General features: G+C 38.4%; 2 pseudogenes; one reads left to right on the forward strand and one right to left on the reverse strand.

Annotated features, from left to right (window-relative positions):
* Window positions 1-72: 72 nt before the first annotated feature.
* On the forward strand, window positions 73-923 carry LOC123803752 (peptidyl-prolyl cis-trans isomerase A pseudogene; annotated as a pseudogene).
* A 10,731-nt stretch (window positions 924-11,654) lies between these two features.
* On the reverse strand, window positions 11,655-13,477 carry LOC123803757 (14-3-3 protein epsilon pseudogene; annotated as a pseudogene).
* Between the last annotated feature and the right edge of the window lie 2,194 nt (window positions 13,478-15,671).

Raw genomic sequence — 15,671 nt, forward strand, 5'->3', positions numbered from 1 at the left:
GACCCAGTTGTACCACCCAAGCCAACTTAAAAAGAGTAGTGAAATCTCACAAACATCATAGAAATAAATACAAATTCTTTGGAAGTGTTTCTCCCCAGATATTCATTAACTTGCTAAGCAAAACCAAAACCAAAACCAAAACCCAGCTTGCAGAGGCCACCACCCCGGAGCCGCCCGGCCGCCCAGCCATGGTCAACCTCACCGTGTTCTTTGACATCGCCGTAGACGACGAGCCCTTGGGCCGCGTCTCCTTGAAAATGTTTGCAGACAAAGTTCCAAAGACAGCAGAGAACTTCCGTGCTCTGAGCACTGAGGAGAAAGGATTTGGTTATAAAGGTTCCTGCTTTCACAGGATTATTCCAGGATTTATGTGCCAGGGTGGGGACTTCACACGCCATAACGGCGCTGGCGGCAAGTCCATTTATGGGGAGAAGTTTGATGATAATTTCATCCTGAAGGACACGGGTCCTGGCATCCTCTCCGTGGCCAACGCAGGACCCAACCCAAACGGTTCCCAGTTCTTCATCTGCACTGCCAAGACCAAGTAGTTGGATGGCAAGCACGTGGTCTCCGGTAAGGTCAAAGAGGGCATGAACATTGTGGAGGCCATGGAGCGCTACGAGTCCAGGAACAGCAAGACGAGCAAGAAGATCACCATTGCTGACTGTGGACAGATCTAATAAATCTGACTTGTGTTTTAACTACCAGACCATTCCTTCTGTAGCTCAGGAGAGCACCCCTCACCCCCACCTGCTCGAAATACCCCAGAAACTCTGTGCTCTCACTGCAGTTCTGCCTGCTCCATGGTTCTTTCCTCCCAGGTCTAGCCGGATTGCACAGTTCAGTTTATGATGATGAAATAAAACCTAAACCACAAAAACAAAAAACAAAAAAAACGAAGTTTTGCTTATTTAAGATTATATAAAATCATTGGGGCGCCTGGGTGGCACATGGGGCGCCTGGGTGGCACAGCGGTTAAGCGTCTGCCTTCGGCTCAGGGCGTGATCCTGGCGTTCTGGGATCGAGCCCCACGTCAGGCTCCTCAGCTATGAGCCTGCTTCTGCCCCTCCCACTCCTCCTGCTTGTGTTCCCTCTCTCGCTGGCTGTCTCTATCTCTGTCGAATAAACAAATAAAATCTTTAAAAAAAAAAAAAGATTATATAAAATCATTGATCTTAATGTGGCAATGATGTAATTTTTAACCTAAAGAATAGTTCTTTTAAATAATTAGAATTTGTAAAGATACTATACTGAAAAATGTGCCAGACTAAATGTGCAAGTTAAATCTGCAAGAGGTGTGAGATTACTTGTCAGGTAAAAAACAATCATCATGTAATTAAAAGTGGTTTTAAAGGCCACAGAACCAAGTTTGGAGAAATTGTATATTGGTAATTATTACAAAAAATTATTTAAAAAATGATTTGATATTAAATATTATCAACTCTTTTCCTTATTTTAATGTGCTAAATACTTAGTAGGCATGTCTGAAGAAATTATAATAGTCATGTAAGTATATGAAACAGATCTCTTTTTTTTTAAGATTTTATTTATTCGACAGAGATAGAGACAGCCAGCGAGAGAGGGAACACAAGCAGGGGGAGTGGGAGAGGAAGAAGCAGGCTCATAGCGGAGGAGCCTGATGTGGGGCTCGATCCCGTAATGCCGGGATCACGCCCTGAGCCAAAGGCAGACGCTTAACGACTGCACCACCCAGACACCCCTAAAACAGATCTTTTAAACATACCACAGAACCCTGAAGTAGAACCCACTTACAACCTTAATTGATTTTTTATGAATTGCCATCATTGAAGAAAACAGTCTTTTCAACAAGTAATACTGGAAAACCTAGATATTGACTTGGAAGAAAATGAATTTTTTAAAAAGTAATCTCCAATCCCAACATGGGGCTTGAACTGACCCTGAGATCATAAGTTTCATACTCTATTGACTGAGCTGGCCATGTACCCCAGAAGAAAGTGAATTTTGATCCATTTTGTACATCTATGCAAAAAATTCATTTTTAAAAGATTTTACTCACCTCTTCGAGAGGAAGAGAGAAAACAAGCAGGAGGAAGTGGCAGAAGAAGAGGGAGAAGGAGACTCCCTGCTGAGAAGGGAACCAGACGCTGGGACTCAATCCCAGGACCCTGAAATCATGACCCCAGCCCACACAAACACTTAACCCACTGAACCACCCAGGCACCTCAAAAAACTCATTTATCTAAGGGTAAAAACAAAAACTATAAAACTGTTTCCAAGAAAAACATCGGGAGACTATCTTTGTGGCTTACGGATGCACAAATTGTATTGTCAGAACACTGGAAGCAACAAGAAGAAAAAATTGGCAAATAAGCTATTGAATAAAATAAGAACTGTTGATCAAGATTTTGTTAAGAATGTAAAAAGGTACACCACAGTCTGGGAGAAAATTATTTCAAGCTTATTTCTGACAACGGAGTAATGTCCAGAACAAATGAGCAAATTCTACAACTCAATAATAAATAAAATAGATAATAAAATACAATTAAAATAAATAGTAAAAACAATTCAATAGAAAGTGAGCACAGCAAATTTGAACAGGTAACTTCATAAATGAATACATGTGAATGTCAAATAAACATGTCAACTTCCATAGTGATCAGAGAAATACAAATTAGTTATAAAACTAAATATACACATAATCTATGACTCATTATTTGTATTTCTAGCTGTACACAAGAGAATTAAAAGCATATGCCCACCATACACCCACAAGAATGTTCTCAGCATCTTCATTTGTAATAACTTTAGAGTGGCAACAGCTGATAAGCACACAGAAAAACTGCAGTATAAATAAATATCTAGTCCCTTTTTTTTTTTAAGATTGATTGATTGATTTTTAGAGAGACAGAACAAGTGGGATGGTCAGTGGAGGAGGGAGAGAAAAATCTCAAGCACGCCCCATGCTGAGTGCAGAGGCTGACCTTGGGCTCAATCACATGACCCAGCCATCATGACCTGAGCCGAAATCAAGAGTCAGACACAACCAACTGTGCCACCCAGGCACCTCTTGGCTTCAGTTCTTCTACAGACTGCTGAGGTCCCAACACAACTGAGAGAAAAACTGGAAGAATTAGTGTGATCTCCAGAGTACAGATGAATACCATGATACCCAGACAACACTTGATTGTCCTATTGTATTTGGAGTTTGCACAGAATGTCCAAAGACTTTTGTTCCCCTCTTAGAGTTATAACTAAAGGTAGGTATTCTTTTCTTTTTTCTTCAAGAATTACTTTCTAGGGGCGCCTGGGTGGCACAGTGGTTAAGCATCTGCCTTCGGCTCAGGGCGTGATCCCGGCGTTGTGGGATTGAGCCCCACATCAGGCTCCTCTGCTGGGAGCCTGCTTCTTCCTCTCCCACGCCCCCTGCTTGTGTTCCCTCTCTCGCTGGCTGTCTCTATCTCTGTCGAATAAATAAATAAAATCTTAAAAAAAAAAATTACTTTCTACACTATTTCCAAACCTGCACTGTACAACAGAAATATAATATAAGCCATATATGTGATCTTAAATTTGCCAATAGCCACATTTTAAAAAGGAAAAAAAAAAAAAACCTCATTTCAAATCTTGTGTACAAATATGAGTATTCTCTCAAAATTTCATGTGTTTTGTTGTTGTTGTTGTTTTTTAAGATTTTATTTATTCATTTGACAGAGAGAGAGACAGCCAGTGAGAGAGGGAACACAAGCAGGGGGAGTGGGAGAGGAAGAAGCAGGCTTCCCGCTGAGTAGGGAGCCCCATGCAGGGCCAATCCCAGGACCTTGGGATCATGACCTGAGCCGAACGCTTAACCGCTTAACAGCTAGGCACCGTGAGACAATGACTTTTTAGATACAACAGCAAACTTATCCATGAAAAAAAATTACTACTCTGGACATCATTAAAATGAAAAATTTTGTTCTGTAAAAGACACTGTAAAGAGGATGAGAAAACAAGACACAGACTGGAAGAAAATATTTATAAAAGATGCATCAGATAAAGGATTATTATCGAAATATACAAAGAACTTATATGAATGAACAACCCAATTTAAAATTGGGCAAAACTCTGAACAAACATATAACAAAAGAAGATATACAGATAATAAACAAGTATATGCAGAGTTGCTCAGTATTATATGTCATTAGGGAATTACAAATTAAAAACAGTAACACCAGACACATGCCCAAACAGTGACAACACCAAATGCTGCCAAAGATAGGGAATTCTCATGCATTGCTTCCGGGAATGCAAAAGTATACAACCACTTTGGAAGACAGTTTAGCAGTTTCTTACACAACTAACTTTACTCTTACTATAACATCTAGCAATCCTGGTCCTTAGTATTTGTCCAAATGATTTAAAAATTTATATTCACCCAAAACATACAAATAGACATTTATAGCAGCTTTATTCATAGTTGGAAAAACTTGGAAGCAACCAAGATGTTCTTTAGTAAATGAAGTGTTAAACAGTTGTGTTATATCTAGATAATGGCATATTATCCAGAACTAAAAAGAAATGGCTTTCAAGCCAATAAAAGACATGATGATATGCTATATAATTCCACTTACAACTGGAATCTAGATTTAAAAAACCCCAAAACCAAAAACAAACAAACTACTCCTTTAGCAACTTTCAGCTAAAGAATACAGTGGTGTTAACTATAGTCAAAATACTGTAGATGAGATTTCCAGAACTTATTCATTTTATAATTGAAATTTTGTATCCTTTGACCAGGAAGTCCTCACTTTTTCTACCCCACAATCCCTGGCAACCATCTTTCTACTGTTACTGTGAATTCAAATTTTTAAGACTCCACATAAAAATGCTGTCCATCTATGTTGTAGTAAGTCATTGGATTTCCTTCTTTTTGTCAATGAATAATATTCAGTATTTTAAACATATATCACATTTATTAAACAGGTTGTTTCTGTATCTTGCATATTATAACTAATGCATCAGTGAAATGAGAGTGCAGATAGCTTTTCAAGATTCTTATTTTATTTCCTTCAGGTATGTACTCAGAACTGGGATTGCTAGATCATATGATAGGTCTTTTTGCAGCTTCCTGAGGAACACCATACTGTTTTCCATAATGGTAGCAGAAATTTGCATTCCCACCAGCAGTGCACAAAGTTGCTTTCACTAACACTTATATCTCTTGTCTTTAATAGTAGCCATCCTAACATATTAGGTGTTAATTCATTGTCATTTTTACTTATATTTCCCTGACAACTGGTGACATTGAGCTCCTCTTCAGGTATCTCTTCAGGCCATTCATATTTCTTCTTTGCAAAAATGTTTGGGTCCTTTGACTACTTTTCAATAATGTTTTTTAACGGGTTTTTTGTTGTTAGTTTGCTGTTGAGTTGTATGAACTCATTATATATATTCCTAATATATATTCCTTAACAAATTATATATTTTGTTATATGTTCCTTAATACATATTTAATATATATATTATCCCTTATCATATGTATAATTTGCACATAGCTTCTCTCATTGCAGAGGTTGTCTTTTCATTTTAATTGTTACTTTGCTGTGCAAAACTTCTTAGTTTGATGTAAACCCACTTACTAATTTTTGCTTCTGTTGCTTGTACTTGCGCCGTTATATCAAAAAAACAAAAACAAAAACAAATCAGAGTCAAGACCAGTATCAGGAAGCTTTTTTCCTCCTATTCACTTCTAGAAGCATCATGGATTCACAGCTTACATTTAAGTCTTTAATTAATTTCAAGTTAATGTTTGTGAGTGGTATAACATAAAGGTCCAATGATTTTTCTTTTCTTTCTTTCCTTCTTCCTTTCTTCTTTCCCTCCTCCCTCCCTCCCTCCCTCCCCCCTCCCTTCCTCCCTCCCCCCTTCCTTCCTCTCTTTCTTTCTTTTGCATGCAGATATCCAGTTTTCCCAACACTGTTAAATCATTTTCCCCACTGTGTATTCTTGATTTCTCTGTGAAATATTAGCTGATGTATATGCATGGATTTATTTCTGGACTTTTAATTCTGTTTTATTGGTTTGTGTGTCTGGTTATGCTAGTACAATACCATGTTTTTACTCTAACGTAATGCAGTTCGGAATCAGAAGTGTGATGTCTCCAGTTTGCTTTGGCTACAGAGTCTTCATGCTTTCATGCATATTTTAAGATAGTTTGTTTCTGTTTCTGTGGAAAATGCCATTGAAATGTTTATAAACATCGCACTGAATCCGTACATCACTTTGGGTATATAATGGACATTTGAAAAATATGAATCTTCTGGTTAATGAACATGAGAGATATTTCCATTACTTTCTGTTTTTCAGTTTCCTTCAGCAATACTTTTTTTTTTTAAGATTTTATTTATTTATTTGACAGATAGAGAGACAGCCAGCGAGAGAGGGAACACAAGAGGGAGAAGAAGACTCCCCACCGAGCAGGGAGCCCGATATGGGGCTGGATCCCAGGACCCTGGGATCATGACCTGAGCTGAAGGTAGATGCTTAACTGACTGAGCCACCCAGGTGCCCCACCATGGGCAAATTTTAGGTGTAGGCTTTCCTTTTGCCATACCATCCATATTTTTGTAATTCTGCTATGTTCCTTCTGGACCTTGTCATTTTTAAACAAAAGAGACCCAATAAATATAATATGAACACTCCCCTGAACAAACCCAAAATAAAATAAAATAAAATAAAATAAAATAAAATAAAATAAAATAAAATAAAATAAAATAAAATAAAATAAAAATAAAAGAGTCTGTAGTAGGGTGCATTGGTTGGAACATATTTTAAAATCCATTCTTCCAGTGTCTGCCCTAAATTGCAGATTCTGTTCTATTTACACATAAAGTAAATACGGTTCACCATTGAACAATGCCAGGGTTAGGGACACGCCACTCCCACCCAGTGAAAAATACATGTATAACTTTTAACTCCCCAAAAACTTAACTACTGATAGCATGTTGTTGAATGTAAGTCTTACAGATAACATAAACAGTTGATTGACACATACATTGTGTGTCATATATACTGCATACTGTATTCTTAAAAAGTAAGCTAGAGAAAAGATGCTATTAAGGAAATAATAAAAAAGAGAAAATACCTTTATAATACTGTTCCATATAAAATCTATCTATAGGTGGATCTTATTTTCTTATTATGAAATTAAATCTGATAAATCTCCCACTTCACCAGTCACACTTTTTTTTTTTTTTTTTTTTTTTTTAGAGAGAGAGAGAGAATGCGTATGAGATGAGGGTGAAGGGGAGGGGCAGAGAGAGAGAGAGGATCTTAAGCAGACTCCATATCTTTTTTATTCCTCAGTTCCTTCACCATTGCTCTCTTTTGTATTTAATTCATTTTTTATTGTGTACTATTCTGATTCACTTCCCATTTCATTTTGTATATATTCTGTAGATGTTAGTATAGCCATGTGAGCTGTCTTGTTTACTGTTTGCATGGGATAACATTTTAAATCTTTTCTCTTTAAACCTATTTGCATCTTTGAATCTAAAACGAGTCTCTTATAGACAGCAAAATATATTTGGATCATGATGGTTGGATCAGATATAGTTGGACCATGTATTTTTTTGGTCAATCCTGCCAATCTCTGCCTTTTAAAAAAGTTGTGGGGGAGCCCAAGTGGCTCAGTTGGTTAGGTGTCCAACTCTTGGTTTTGGCTCAGGTCATGATCTCAGAGTTGTGAGATCTAGCCCCAGGTTGGGATCTGTGCTCAGTGGGGAGTCTGCTTGCCCCTCTCCCACTTCTTCCCCCACCCCGACCCTGGCACTCTCTCTCTCTCTCAAAAAAAAATAAATAAAATATATAAAAATAAAAAATAAATGTTAGTACTAAAAGTCACAACATAAAATTTACCATCTTAATTAACATTTGTAATGGTGTGGTAGTGTTAAATATATTCATTCACATTATTTTCAAATAGATCTTACTATTATTCATGTACTATTTTCAGAAGAGAAGAATCAGCACTGTTCCATTTGTAGTTTTCCATGATGGCTATGCCAGAATGAGTAACACTATGATTGATACCCAAATTATTTTAACACAGTTACTGTATATCTGGAAATTGATACCACTGAGCAAATTTATTTTTAAATTCCTGAAGTTTGTAAACACATAAAATAACATCACAAAATAAGAACTATTACCTTCTTTCCAACATGTTATTTATTTTTTGATAATATATTTTTAAAATAAAATGAAAAATCAGTAGCAATTTTTATAAAAAATCAATTTGTATTAACAATTCATTAGCATGGGAAGAATTAAGTTCTACCTTTGTTTAGGATGTTAACTATATTAGAGTGCATTGGATGTTGATGATGTTTAAAAGAGCTGATTTGGAAAGGATAGTTTCTAAAAGTCAAAAGCCAGTGGGGTAAAGAGAAGCTACATATCTCTTATAGCTTCAACAAAAGGTATCAGAGAAAATGCATAGCCATATATTAAATTAACCTTGCTGGGAAAGGATGCTTGAAGTAGTGAACAACATAGAAATCAATAACTCACATATACATTGTTGGGGGTATTGAATAATATATTACATTTATATGTCTTTACTCCATTTTTAAAAATTATTTTCAGTTAACAAACAGTGTAATATTGGCTTCTGCAGAACTCAGTGATTCATCACTTACATACAACACCCAGTGCTCATCACAAGTGCCCTCCTTAATGCCCATTACCCATCTACCACATCGCCCCCACTCACTTCCCCTCCAGCAACCCTCAATGTGTTCTCTATTGTTAAGAATGTCATACCTTTTCCCCTTTCTCCCCCCCCACCCCGTGTTCATTTTTTTTTCTTAAATTCCACATATCAGTGAGATAATATGGTACTTGTCTTTCTCTGACTGGCTTAATATAATTGCTTAATATAATACCCTCTTTCCATTCACATCATTACAAATTATAAGATTTCTTTCCTTTTGATGGCTGAGTAATATTCCATTGTGTGTATACCACATTTTCCTTTTCTATTCATCAGTTGATGGCCATCTGGGCTCTTTTCATAGTTTGGCTATTGTTGATTGTGCTGCTATAGACATTGGTATGGAAGTACCTCTTTGAATCAGTATTTTTGCATCCTTTGGGTAAATACTTAGTAGTGCAATTGCTGGCTCATAGGGTAGCTCTATTTTTCACTATTTAAGGAACCTCCATACTGTTTTCCAGAGTGGCTGCAACAGCTTGCATTCCCACCAACGGTATAAGAGGGTTCCCCTTTCTCTGTATCCTTGCCAACAATTGTTTCCTGACTTGTTAATTTTAGCCATTCTGACTGGTGTGAGGTGAGATCTCTCTGTGGTTTTGATCTGCATTTCAGTGAGTGATGTTGAGCATCATTTCATGTGTCTGTTAGACATCTGGGAGTCTTCTTTGGAAAAATGTCTATTCACATTTTCTGCCCATTTCTAAACTGAATTATTTGCGTTTTGGGGGAGGGTTGAGTTTGATAAGTTCTTTATAGATTTTGGAAACTAACTCTTTATCAGATGTCATTTGCAAATATCTTCTCCTCTTCCAAATGTTGCCTCTTATGGTATTATTATCAATGAGTTTCTTTAAGTCTGTTTTTAATTGATTTATATACTTGGCTGCTCCCAAGTTGGGGGCATAAATATTTACAATTGTTAGATCTTCTTGTAGGAACTTTATTATGATAGAGTATCCTTATTTATCTCCTATTACAGTCCTTGATTTAAAATATAGTTTGTCTGCTGTAAGTATGACTACTCCAGCTTTCTTCTGATGTCCATTAGCATGTTAGATTGTTCCCACCCCCTCACTTTCAATCTGGAGGTGTCTTTATATCTGAAATGAGTCTCTTGTAAGCAGCAATATAGATGGGTCTTATTTTTTATGCATTCTGATATCTTGTGTCTTTTGATTGGAGCATTTAGTCCAGTTACATTCAGAATAATTATGAATAAATAGGAATTTAATGCCATTTTATCACTTGTCATTGTTTCCAAAATTTTTCTCTATTCCTTTCTAGTCTTTATTACCTTTGGTTTTTTTTTCCCCCCAAAGTATCCCCTTTAATGTTTCTTGCAGTGCTGGTTTAGTGGTCACAAATTCCTTTAGTTATTGTTTGTTGTGGAAACTCTTTATCTCCCCTTCTAGTCTGAGTGACAGCCTTGCTGGATAGAGTATTCTTGACTGCATATTTTCCCCATTTAGCATGTTGAATATATCATGCCACTCTCTTCTGGCCTGCAAAGTTTCTGTGGAGAGATCTGATGCCAAGCTGATTTGTCTTCCCTTGTAGGTAGGGATTTCTTTTCCCTAGCTGCTTTTCTTTATCTCTGCAAATTTTACTATGATATGGGAAGTTCTCTGTGCCTCCTGGATTTGGATATCTGTTTCTTTTCCCAGATTAGGGAAGTTTTCAGCTGTAATTTGCTCAAATAAACCTTTTGGCCCTATCCTCCCTCCCACCTTCTTCTTCTGGGACTCCCATGATACAAATGTTATTATACTTTAATGAGTCACTGAGATCCCTTAGTCTGCATTCATGATCCAATACTTTTGCTCTTCTTTTCAGCTTCATTATTTTCCATAATTTTATCTTCTATGTCACTTATTCATCCCTCTGCTTCTTCCATCTTTGTGACCATTACATTGAATTGGTTTTGCAACTGTTATAGCACTTCTTTCTGCCTAATTTTTAGGTCTTATCTCTGCAGTAAGGGTCTCTCTGGTTTCTTCTATGCTTTTGTCAAGCCCAGCTGTTATCCTTATGATTGTTTAAAATTCTGATTCACACATATTACTTATATCTATTTTGATTAGCTCCCTGGTTGTGACTTCTTGTTCTTTCTTTTTGGGATTAATTCCTCCATCCTGGCTTTTTAAAATTATTATTCATTTGATACAGAGAGAGAGCAAGAGTAGGGGAGAGGTAGAGGGAGAGGGAGAAGCAGACTCCCTGCTGAGCTGGGAGCCCCACCCAGGGCTTGATATCAGCACCTGAAGATCATGACCTGAGCCAAAGGCAGATGCTTAACTATCTGAGCCGCCCAGGAGACCGCCATCTAGGCATTTTGTCTGCGTCTGACTTTTGTGTGCTAGGAAATCTTGTGACTGGTCCTAGTTCCACTGGAGCTGAAGCTTTGCAGAACTCTATGATCAGTTGACCTGGTGTCTACAAGGGTTTGTAGTGGTATTCTTGGGGAGGGCCTGCTGCAACTCTGGCTTTCAATCACATTTGCCCTAATACATAGGCCCCGGTAGAGCACAGGGAGGGGAGGGTTTGGTATAAGCAGCTCAAGCCTTCATTCTATGTGCTGTGCTGCTCATTGAGTCCCTCTGTGCCGATGAAAGGGGTAAAAAATGGCATAGGACCGCTCTCTTTCCTGGAGAGGGGAGTTTCCACCCACCACTCACCAGGATGCCCTTACAGAAGAGTGAACAATCTCCACTCTTGTGTCCCAGGCTTCCAGCAGATTCCTGCCTTCACCCTGTCTGTGTCCAAGCCATATGCCCATCTGGCAGCACAGTACTCCTGTGTTCTATCTCAGGCACACAGCTGGGTTTCATAACTCCAAATGTTAGGGACCCAGCACAGTGCAGACGCATGTTGATTCTCTTGGGGAGGGTCTTGACATGCTGGGTACTGTTGAGGTTGTAGGTGTTCAGAATGGTTTGATAATTATCTAGCTGAATTCCTGGGACCAGACAAAATTTAGGTCTCCTACTCCTCCGCCATCTTGCTCAGTTCCTCCATATTTTTATTTTTTTAAAGGTTTCATTTACTTGAGAGAGAGAGAGAGAGCACAAGCAGGGGGAGCAGTGAAGGGAGAGGGAGAAGCAGGCTCCCTGTTGAGCAGAGAGCCAAACTTGGGACTTAATCCCGGGACTGTGGGATAATGACCTGAGCCAAAGTCAGAGGCTTAACTGACTGAGCCACTGAGGTATCCCCAATTAATATTTTTTACAAAAGATTTTAGTTATTTGAGAGAGAGAGCACAAGCAGGGGTAGCAGCGGAGGGAGAGGGAGAATCAGACTCCCTGCTGAGTAGAAAGCCTGATGCAAGACTTGATCCCAGGACCCCAGGGTCATAACCTGAGCTTAAGGCAGATTCTTCACCGACAGAGCCACCCACACGCCCCAACACAATTAATTTTAAACATTGGTATAAAATTTGATTTGAACAATTTTAGAAAAAGGAAAAATGATAACACAATGACTCTATAGTATGATTAACCTCTCTTAGATGCTTATACCACCTATAGGTCTAATGGCTTTCAAATGTACTTTCCATTTCTGATGGTGATCTTGCTACATCTGGAAGAAGACAATACAGTAATGCTGAAAAAGTCTCTATGTGGTCCTCTTAAGTGTCTTAAGGAATGTAAAAGCTGGGACTCTGTAAAATTCACTGTCTTTAAGAACTTTTGAAAACAGTTTTTAAGAAAATCCAACATGGCAGGAACCTAAATTATGAGACCAAAATATAAATGTCAGATTTGGTAGTTCTCAGTGACAATGGGGGAATTTCCAATGAGGGTGGTATAAGGAATGGGGTGGTCAGAGATTTTTCTCTTCTGGCTTTTATGGCTCATTGATTTTTTTTTTCTTCTTTATTCTGTTCTTTACCATCACCCTTCATGTCTGAAGTCCATAGTGCCAGATTATCATGTAACTGCATAGTAAGTGTAGAAGCCTTATAGCTTTCTTCACTCACCTATCAAGTTCTGCCACTTCATGATCAAAAGCTGCTTTCATCAATCTGTAGGTATGGTCAGAGGAATTAAGAATCTCCTAAGATTTCATTTTTCATAGACTACTGAAAAATAGAGAACTAGACCTAAGCTAACAGGATGCGTTGGTGGATCACTAGCAGCTTTCTAAGCCAGTAGGCACTTCTCCACAGCTTCCTTCCTATCATTTTCCATGGCAAATTCTGCCAGATACCTGTGGTAGTCTCCTTTTAATTGAAATCCTTGGATTCTCCAGTGCTGGAATGAGCTGTTTGTTCAGTATATCTAAAATGTGACAAAAGATTAATTTAATTCAGTCTCAACCATTTTCTGATATTCCTGAATCATTTTTAGTTGTCTTCTCCTTTCCTGTTTTCTTCTTTCCAGTCAATCCTGCTGAGTATACTCCAGGAAGCTCTTGCGGCTCCAATCACATTTTATATGCAATAGATTGGAGGGTTCTTTCTTCAACTGTTAACTCCACATCTATCCCTGCAACTTTCTTCATTGATTCCTCCATTCTGTCCTAAGCCTGCTGGATCAACTACGTGGCTCACCAGATACTCCTGATCATCTATAGTGTCAACAGCTCAGTGGGGTCTGAGGAATGGATGGAACTGAATAGAATCTCTGACTCTCTCAGCCTCTTGTTCTGTGCTGAGCAGCAAAAATGGTGGCATCTCAATTTTAATTTTCTTTTTAAGTTTTTACTTTAATTTGAATTAGTTAATATACAGTGTTATATCAGTTTCAGGTATATAAAATTCAGATTTCAAATTAAGTATAATTTTTAAATTAAAAATGTAACTCATTAAAAATGAAATTGTATTAATATTTTATTTTCTATATATTCCCAAAACTTTATTATTTCAAAATGTAATCAATGTAAAAAGTAATTTAATGATGTATTTCTTTTTTTAGACTGCATATAGAAAATTCAGTGTGTACACATCTCTGTTCAGAGTGGCCACACCTCAACTATTTGATAGTTACATGTGGCCAATGGCTACCATATTAGTGAAGGGCCCTGAAGTGGGAAACCAGTCCTGATATAGGAAGACTTACAGTGGCACTTCTGACGATACTCAGTAGGGTCTAGAATCACTCTTGTGGCCATGGACGTCCATTTCATGGCCTTCATCACACCTCCCTATAGGGTTGACTGGGCTTCCTGCTAAGCTTCTTTCCTGGAGCTCCTTTTCTGGCCCAGCTCCAGGCCTGGTTTGTAGAGTGAAGAGAGGCCTCATGAATTATGTTGACTCAACTGAAGCCACCCTTTCTGGCCTCACCTATACTTCCTAACCTTTGCTCTACCAGGGCTCAACATTCTTCCTTCTCCCAGAGGTTCCATCACTCAAGTCCCAGAACGCCTTGCAGCCCATTCTGTCTGTAAAGCCAATCTGAGTTGCACTTAACATGAGGGAAAGTGGAAATCAGATTCGCTAGATTGTTCCTTGAAAATTCATGCTGGTTACCCAAGATCACCATCATTATAGGAGTTCATACATTTTATATCTAGTACCATATTTTTGTATTTTGGTGGATTACTGAATCCAAGTTTATTAGTCACCAGATTTCAGGAAATGCTTCTTTATCTTTCTGAAAATTAATCCAATACATCTCTGTCTTCAGTTTACACTTATATATTTTCATAAAAATTACAGAAATAGTTATTTTGATCCATGCCTTCTGTTGTGACCAGTTGGATCTATGGGCTAAAGTCAGCCAAGATGGGAATAAAAACGCCGGGATCACGCCCTGAGCCGAAGGCAGATGCTTAACCGCTGTGCCACCCAGGCGCCCCTAGAAAGTAATTCTTGAAGAAAAGAAGACTGCTTTACATAACTAGCCAAGGTCAACCTGTTAGTGGTAGACATTTGGTTGCTTTTACTTGTTCTCTACCAATAGGGAAATGGGATATAAATTACAGTATCAAACTAGCAGTGGCAGTGGGAACAACTAATTTGTGTTGAGTATTTAGACATGCCAAGAAATGTTGAAGAATCTATGTGGATTATTTATTTTAGACTAACAACAATCACATATGAGGACAAAACAATGACTATTTTAGTTTTACAGATGGAGAAACTGAAGGACTGCTTTACATAACTAGCCAAGGTCAACCTGTTAGTGGTTGTTGAAGATGCCAAGCTTCACACTGTTGGCTCTGCTACCTTTTGCACTTCTTGTACCTGCCAGCTGGAAAAAGATTAGACTCTGGCCTGGGGCAGGGTGGCAGTGCAGCACTGGTTGTCTGAGGATTTGATAAGTCATAGAAAAACCTATTACAGTTTATATAACAATGGGTCTGAATGATATAATTCCTTTTTACTATTAAAATGTGATTTCTATTTTCTATTACAAACTGTACAAATGAACCTGAACCTGAAGTAGTTTATATTCCAGGAGCTCTGAATTTGGCATGGGATGACTATCCCAGGAAGAAGCAAGCAAATGTTGCACAGCTGCAGAGAAGCCAGGGAATATTAGCTCATCCTGCTCGTGGTTTCTCTTTTACTCTCTCTTAAATAAGTAAAATCTTAAAAAAGGGGGGGGGGGGCATGAGTGGCTCAGTCGTTAAGCGTCTGACTTCGGCTCAGGTCATGATCCCAGGATCCTGGGATCGAGCCCTGCAGTGGGCTACCCGCTCTGTGGGAAGCCTGCTTCTCCCTCTCCCACTCCTTCTGCTGGTATTCCCTCTCTCTGTCTCTGTCAAATAAATAAAATCTTTAAAAAAATTAAAAAAGAAAGAAAAAGGAAGGAAGGGAGGGAGGGGGAAGGAAAGGAAGGAAGGAGGGAGGGGGAAGGAAGGGAGGAAGAAAGGGAGAAACGGAAGGAGGGAGGGAGGGAGGAAGGAAGGGAGGGAAGAAGGGCAGAAGGGAGGAAGGGAGGAAAGGAGAAAAAAAATTTCAGCCTCATTTCAAATATTGCCTTTCACAGTC

This window comes from Ursus americanus, chromosome 37, assembly GCF_024610735.1.
Source record: "Ursus americanus isolate L20-20 chromosome 37, mUrsAme1.1.p, whole genome shotgun sequence".
Lineage (NCBI taxonomy): Eukaryota > Metazoa > Chordata > Mammalia > Carnivora > Ursidae > Ursus > Ursus americanus.